This window comes from Rana temporaria, chromosome 11 (genome assembly GCF_905171775.1).
Source record: "Rana temporaria chromosome 11, aRanTem1.1, whole genome shotgun sequence".
NCBI classification, from domain to species: Eukaryota; Metazoa; Chordata; class Amphibia; order Anura; family Ranidae; genus Rana; species Rana temporaria.
Window position 1 is genome coordinate 25,335,252 of NC_053499.1, and position 8,801 is coordinate 25,344,052.

Here is an 8,801-nt window from a genome sequence, read left to right on the forward strand (position 1 = left end):
TGCACCTGTATAACCCTTGTGGTCTAGAACAATTTAGATATTTCACCTATGGAGCTGTGTGCAAATTTTACAAATTTCACCTATAGGACGATGTAGATTTATTCGGCAATAACTTGTTCTCAAGCTAAAGTAATACATACGGTGAGGGAAAAGGGTATTTGATCCCCTGACGATTTTCTACGTTTGACCACTGACAAATAAATGATCAGTCTATAATTTTAATGGTAGGTTTATTTTAACAGTGAGAGACAGAACAACAACAAAAATATCCAGAAAAATTCATTTAAAAAAAGTTATAAATTGATTTGCATTTTAATGAGTAAAATAATTATTTGACCCCTTCACAAAACATGACGAAGTACTTGGTGGCAAAACCCTTGTTAGCTATCAGAGGTCAGACGTTTCTTGTAGTTGGCCACCAGGTTTGCACACATGGGATTAAGCTTTGGGACATTGTCATGCTGGAAGACCCATTTCCAACGCACTAAAGGGAAGGAGTTTTTTTTACTCAAGATTTGACGGTTCATGGCCCCGTCCCATCGAAAGCATGCTGGAAAACCTGCAGCCGACCAGCTCCCGATTGGCTGGCCGGAGTGTCACTACAGTGATCTCCCCACTGAACTATTGTGTTCTAACATTGAATTGTTAGTACATCGGCTCCAATGTGAGCTGTTGGCTTTTTTGACAGTGTGCACTAGGCTTTACATGCATATGGTGGCCAGGTGACGGACAGGCTGTGATGCTGCCTTTCTGCCTTGGGTGTGTGTCCTACTGGGGATGGTCCACATGCCTTGTGCTGCATTGTGTAAAGTGCCATCCCCCACGCACCTCTGCTATTTATCCCAGGCTCTGTTTGCCCATCTGCGGGCCCGGGACCAGCATAGCCGATGCCGCAGGGTAGAGGGGAGGGAGGAGAGCGGACACATGTCACTCTCCTTCCCATCTTGTACCTGACCCAGAAGCAGTGTGTATGATGACACTTCCAGATCCCAGTTGACAGCATGGCCAGGAAAGAATGTAATGCAGTGCGATTTGCATTCAGTGGAGCACAGGGGAGACATGCACATGTACGCACATACATAGAAACATGACAAAAGATAACAGCGCACACATACAAAAATTACATTTTAAATCCTGCAAGACTACCGTATTTATCGGCGTATACTGCGCACTTTTTTTGCCCTGAAAATCAGGGCAAAATCGTGGGTGTGCGATATACGCCGATACCCGCGCCGAGTTTGAACCACTGCGCCGGCATATACCGAGCGTAGTACACTCGGGTATAGTCGGGCAGGTTCGGCTCCTCTCGCGATCACGTCCTGGATGTACGTGACCGCGAGAGGAGCCGAGCCTTCCCGACTATACCCGAGTGTACTGCGCTCGGTATATGCCGGCGCAGTGGTTCAAACTCAGCGCGGGGATAGAGCGGGGAGGACACCACCGAAGCCGCAGACGGACACCGGACCCGACGAGGCCGCCGATGGACACCGCGCAAGACACCAAAACTGTAAGTACTAAAATGTTTTTTTTTTTTTACAGGAATGTGGGTCCACATTAGGGGTGCACGTTATACGCCGGAGCGCGCAATACCCCGATAAATACGGTATTTAAAACACCTGAACATATTCAGCAAATAAGCAAAAATATGGGGATTTGGTCACACCATATGGTGCTTAAGCCCACTTACTGCGTCAGATCGGGTCAGGACCCATACAATTGACAAACAAAGACTTGGGGGGCACACCCTAAAAATGCATTACATTAAAGACAGTGCAGCTATAAGACCATACAAACAGAACATAAGATTACAGCGCACACATACAACAATGACATTTTAAATCATGCAAGGCTATTTAAAACACCTGAACATGTACAGCAAATAAGCAAAAAATATGAGGATCTGGTCACATATGGCCATACGGTGCTTAACCACTTGCCGACCGCGCACCGCCGAAATACGTCCACAAGGTGGCTCTCCTAGGCGAGAGCACGTAATATGACGTCCTGTCTATTAGCCGCCACTAGGGGCGCGCGCGCGCCCCCCGCTCGCCCCCGACTCCCGTGCGTGTGCCCGGCGGGCGCGATCGCCGCCGGGCACACGCGATCGCTCGGTACAGAGCGGGGAACGGGAGCTGTGTGTGTAAACACACAGCTCTCGTTCCTGTCAGCAGGGGAAATGCTGATCTTCGGTTCATACAATGTATGAACTGAGGATCAGTGTTTCCCCTAGTGAGGCCACCCCCCCCCCCACAGTAAGAACACACCCAGGCATACTTAACCCCTTCCCCGCCCCCTAGTGTTAACCCCTTCACTGCCAGTGGCATTTTTATAGTAATCCAATGCATTTTTATAGCACTGATCGCTATAAAAATGCCAATGGTCCCAAAAATGTGTCAAAAATGTCCGAAGTGTCCGCCATAATGTCGCAATACCGAAAAAAAAATCGCTGATCGCCGCCATTACTAGTAAAAAAAAATATTAATAAAAATGCCATAAAAATACCCCCTATTTTGTAAACGCTATAACTTTTGCGCAAACCAATTAATAAACGCTTATTGCGATTTTTTTTTTACGAAAAATATGTAGAAGAATACGTATCGGCCTAAACTGAGGAAAAAAAATTTTTTTTTATATATTTTTGGGGGATATTTATTACAGCAAAAAGTAAAAAATATTCATTTTTTTCAAAATTGTCGTTCTATTTTTGTTTATAGCGCAAAAAATAAAAAACGCAGAGGTGATCAAATACCACCAAAAGAAAGCTCTATTTGTGGGAAAAAAAGGACGCCAATTTTGTTTGGGAGCCACGTCGCACGACCGCGCAATTGTCTGTTAAAGCGACGCAGTCCCGAATCGCAAAAAGTACTCTGGTCTTTGGGCAGCAATATGGTCCGGGGGGTAAGTGGTTAAGCCCACTTACTGCATCAAAGTACCCTATTATCAGTGTGCTGAGGCGTGGGCGATGCATTTGCGAAGCAAGTGCGCCTTCTCCAGGCAAACGTGTCACCATTAGCCACACACCCCCACCCAGAAGTGACAGGGAGGCCCGACAATGCGTTCCACGGACTCGGGAAGCAGCGGAGTCCACCGATGATAGCCTGGAGACAGCCGATACATCCACCAGGCACCTCCAGGACTCTGACACTGAGGACCATAGCAAGAATCCTACACACACATTTAAATGTTATCCTTGTAACACTTATTTTTATCTACATTAAATCTTTTATCTAATTAAATTCCCTTTATGTTGCACTTAGAAGGCGCTTGTGTATTCTCCCCAGTTTGTCTTCCAGAGTTGCTTCTTGCTCTCACACTGAGCTGCCACTAGTGAGCATCCTACATTCCAACTGACTTTTGTAGGAAGTTTATATGGACTGCCATTTTCCTCATTGAGCACTCGAGACTCGCACTTATTACCCACACCTTGCCCCATCATTGTTTTGTCTTTTTTCTGTATAACCTCAATGACAGTTGGCAAATAGATGGAACTTCTTGTTGCAATTTGTAAATGAACTTCCAATGTGTAGAGCCAGCAAGATATAGCTTATCCAAGATCAATACAACTGTTCCAAAGTCTCAGGTGCAATCAGATTTCAACAGGCCTGTCAAAGGCCTGTAAAAATGTAATCGCACTGCTGCACTGCGTGGGCTCCCTAGGTGCTGGATCTACAATTACTCTTCTAACAAATACAGAAACTGTTTAGAAAAGTTAGTTCTATATGCTCACAGTTCTTACTAGGGTTCCCCTTAAGCCCTGTACACACGACTGGGAATCCCGTTGGGAAAAAAAATGTCCCGACGGGATTCCTGGCAGGCTTGCCTGAAAAGCCATGTATACACACGGCCACACAAAAACCCGCCATTCTTTTGAATGGCAAGAACACGGTGACATCATCGGCTACGACAAGCTGGTGTCTCGTCGCATTCGATTCCATCGCCGCCATCTTGCTACACCCCAGACTAACGTTGTATGCTACCGCACATGCGTCGAAGTGTTATCGAGCATGCATGGTTTTTCTAGCATGCAGACGACTGTTTTTTTCTCGACAGGAAACACTCTGCCGGGAATCCTGGTGGGAAAAAAGAGAGCAGGTTCTCCATTTTCCCTTTGGGATTCCCGGCTGTTTTCCTGACGGAAAAACTGCAAGGGAGCAAACACACCGCTGGGATTCCCGGCCAAATGCTCTCCTGGCAGTTTTCCTGCCGGGAAAACCGGTCGTGTGTACGAGGCTTAAGCCAAAGTAAGCAGGTTGGAAATAAGCCCATTAGGCGATGCTCAGGACATGATGGTAAGGTTAATGTCTTTCCTTGTGCTTTGGTTTTTGGCGGGTCTTCTTTGGGTCCGACCCACTGATCCTGTGTTATAAGAGAGAGACAGTGGTCCCTGGCAGTATGTGTTTTTTATGTTTGTTTTATACTTGCCTTTACATAAAAAAAATGTGCCCAAAACACACTGCACACATGTATCCACTTTTTTTTTTTTTTTTTTGTCCTCTGTTTACGTTTCCCCTTTAAATATATTTCAGACTATATTGTCTCATATGATATCATTAGGAGGAACAAATTGGTAATTCGCATATGGGGGAAAAAAATGAGGCACGCATGGCGATTGCATTTGCTAATATGCTATAGCTTAAATGACATCCTGTAATTGACATCAAAACCCTTTTTTTTCTCTCATACCGGGAGGACACCTGTCAGACTCCACAAACAATGTACGTTTTCATCAACAAAACACTCTAAAATCATTTTGTGAACGTTCAGTTCAGGAAAGTGGGCGTGCATAGCAGGATGCATAAGAAGGAGTGTTGCACTGCCCCTTTCCAAGCGTCCAGACGAAGCTACGCAAGTCATTTGCGAAACGCGTTGACGTCATCACGCTCAGACGCCGGACACTCACACACCCCCCCTTCCCAGCTGGGGGCGGCAGCTGGAGGGAGCATCAGCTGTTGAGGATTCGCCTGTATCATCGCCAGCCCTGCGCACACCAGCGTGCTGACACGCCTACTACAAGGCATGGTGGTCAATCTGACCCGCAACTTACCGAGTCACTGGCACATCTGAGGGTCATACCTCGAGGCGGTGTCCCCTTACATGCCTGGAGCAGGGCATGATCGGGCTACAGCGGCTTTGATTAAGGACCTCGCTGTATAGTTTCATTCATTGGAATCACAACGTTTGTTCGCAACTTGGAGAACTTCAATACAGCTCACACCTCAGTTTATGGATGCGGTAAGACTGTTCTAATTATTATCTTTAAAAGCAACAAGTTCGCTGACTACAGAGTTTTTTCCATCATCATTTCCATTCAGGAATTGTATTTCACCCTAGCAGCTGTCCCGATCCCCTTCATGGCAATGAATAAGGAGTGAGACTGCATAGGAACATGACCAGCATGGTCTATCAATTATTCTTCAGCTGAAGATCTCTTTGCAGTCTCTAATGCAGTGGTCTCAAAGTACCGGCCCGCGGGCCATTTGCGGCCCGTAGACCAGTTATAAATGGCCCCCAGGCAGGGCAGAAGTGGGGGAGCAAAAAAAAATATTTTTTTTTTGTGAGCTGGCGCTATTTGGTGGTGAGCCGTTGGTATTACAAGTTAAGCATTACAAGTTAAACAGCAATTCTAATGTCATTTTTCACTATTTTCACTGCCATCTTCTTCCCTCTAATTAGAACCCCCAAACATTATATATATTTTTTATCCTAACACCTTAGAGAATAAAATGGCGATCGTTGCAATACTTTCTGTTACGCCGTATTTGCGCAGCAGTCTTACAAGCGTACTTTTTTTTGGAAAAAAATACACTTTTTTAATTAAAAAATAAGACAACAGTAAAGTTATCCCCATTTTTCTAAATATTATGAAAGATAATGTTACGCCGAGTAAATTCATCCCCAACATGTCACGCTTCAAAATTGCGCCCGCTTGTGGAATGCCGACAAACTTTTTTACCCCTTAAAATCTTCATAGGCGACGTTTAAAAAAATCTACAGGTTGCATGTTTTGAGTTACAGAGGAGGTCTAGGGCTAGAATTATTGCTCTCGCTCTACCAATCGCGGCGATACCTCACATGTGTGGTTTGAACACCGTTTACATATGCGGGCGCTGCTCACGTATGTGTTCGCTTCTGCGCGCGAGCTCGTCGGGACGGGGTGCGTTTTCTGGCTCCTAACTTTTTTAGCTGGCTCCTAGATTCCAAGCAAATTTGTCAAACCCTGACTTACACCAGTGCTGGGGGTAATAATGCGCTCGCATACACCTGTACAAAACATGCTCGTATATCAAAGCATACTTGTATATGAAAGCATGCTCGTATATCAAGACCGCGCTCGTATATCAAAACATGCGCGTATATCAAAACATGCTTGTATATCAAAACATGTTCGTATATCAAGACATGCTCGTATATCAAAACATGCTCGTATAGCAAAACATGCTCGTATATCAAGACCGCGCTCGTATAGCAAAACATGCTCGTATATCAAGACAGCGCTCGTATATTAAGACCACGCTCGTATATCAAGACATGCTCGTATATCAAGACCGCGCTCGTATATCAAAACATGCTCGTATATCAAGACATGCTCGTATATCAAGACCGCGCTCGTATATCAAAACATGCTCGTATATCAAGACCGCGCTCGTATATCAAGACCGCGCTCGTATATCAAGACCGCGCTCGTATATCAAGACATGATCGTATATCAAAACATGCTCGTATATCAAAGCATACTTGTATATCAAAACATGCTCGTATATCAAAACATGCTCGTATATCAAAGCATACTTGTATATCAAAACATGCTCGTATATCAAGACCGCGCTCCTATATCAAAACATGCTCGTATATCAAGACCGCGCTCATATATCAAGACCGCACTCGTATATCAAGACATGCTCGTATATCAAGTGGTCTCAAGACCGCGCTCGTATAAAGACATGCTCATATATCAAAACATACGTGTATATCAAAGCATGCTCGTATATCAAGACCGCGCTCGTATATCAAAACATGCTCGTATATCAAAACATGCTCGTATATCAAAACATGCTCGTATATCAAAACATGCTCGTATATCAAGACCGCGCTAGTATATCCAAACATGCTCGTATATCAAGACATGCTCGTATATCAAGACTGCGCTCGTATGTCAAGACATGATCGTATATCAAAACATGCTCGTATATCAAGACCGCGCTCGTATATCAAGACATGCGCGTATATCAAGACCGCGCTCGTATATCAAAACATGCGAGTATATCAAACCATGCTCGTATATCAAAACATGCTCGTATATCAAGACCGCACTCGTATATCAAAACATGCTCATATATCAGGACCGCGCTCATATATCAAGACCGCACTCGTATATCAAGACATGCTCGTATATCAAGACCGCGCTCGTATAAAGACATGCTCATATATCAAAACATACGTGTATATCAAAGCATGCTCGTATATCAAGACCGCGCTCGTATATCAAGACCGCACTCCTATATCAAAACATGCTCGTATATCAAGACATGCTCGTATATCAAGACCGCGCTCGTATATCAAAACATGCTCGTATATCAAGATCGCGCTCGTATATCAAGACCGCGCTCGTATATCAAACCATGCTCGTATATCAAGACCGCGCACGTATATCAAGACATGTTCGTATATCAAGACCACGCTCGTATATCAAGACAGCGCTCAGTGCTCACCTCCAAATGTGTATAGCAGTGGTCTCAAAGTACCGGCCCGCGGGCCATTTGCGGCCCGTAGACCAGTTATAAATGGCCCCCAGGCAGGGCAGAAGTGGGGGAGCAAAAAAAATATTTTTTTTTGTGAGCTGGCGCTATTTGGTGGTGAGCCGTTGGTATTACAAGTTATTACCACCAGATGTGAGCTGGCGCCATCTGGTGGTGGCCGTTGGTATTACAAGTTAAGCATTACAAGTTAAACAGCAATTCTAATGTCATTTTACACTATTTTCACTGCCATCTTCTTCCCTCTAATTAGAACCCCCAAACATTATATATATTTTTTATCCTAACACCTTAGAGAATAAAATGGCGATCGTTGCAATACTTTCTGTTACGCCGTATTTGCGCAGCGCTCTTACAAGCGTACTTTTTTTGGAAAAAAATACACTTTTTTTAATTAAAAAATAAGACAACAGTAAAGTTATCCCCATTTTTCTAAATATTATGAAAGATAATGTTACGCCGAGTAAATTCATCCCCAACATGTCACGCTTCAAAATTGCGCCCGCTTGTGGAATGCCGACAAACTTTTTTACCCCTTACAATCTTCATAGGCGTCGTTTAAAAAAATCTACAGGTTGCATGTTTTGAGTTACAGAGGAGGTCTAGGGCTAGAATTATTGCTCTCGCTCTACCAATCGCGGCGATACCTCACATGTGTGGTTTGAACACCGTTTACATATGCGGGCGCTGCTCACGTATGTGTTCGCTTCTGCGCGCGAGCTCGTCGGGACGGGGTGCGTTTTCTGGCTCCTAACTTTTTTAGCTGGCTCCTAGATTCCAAGCAAATTTGTCAAACCCTGACTTACACCAGTGCTGGGGGTAATAATGCGCTCGCATACACCTGTACAAAACATGCTCGTATATCAAAGCATACTTGTATATCAAAGCATGCTCGTATATCAAGACCGCGCTCGTATATCAAAACATGCGCGTATATCAAAACATGCTTGTATATCAAAACATGTTCGTATATCAAGACATGCTCGTATATCAAAACATGCTCGTATAGCAAAACATGCTCGTATATCAAGACCGCGCTCGTATAGC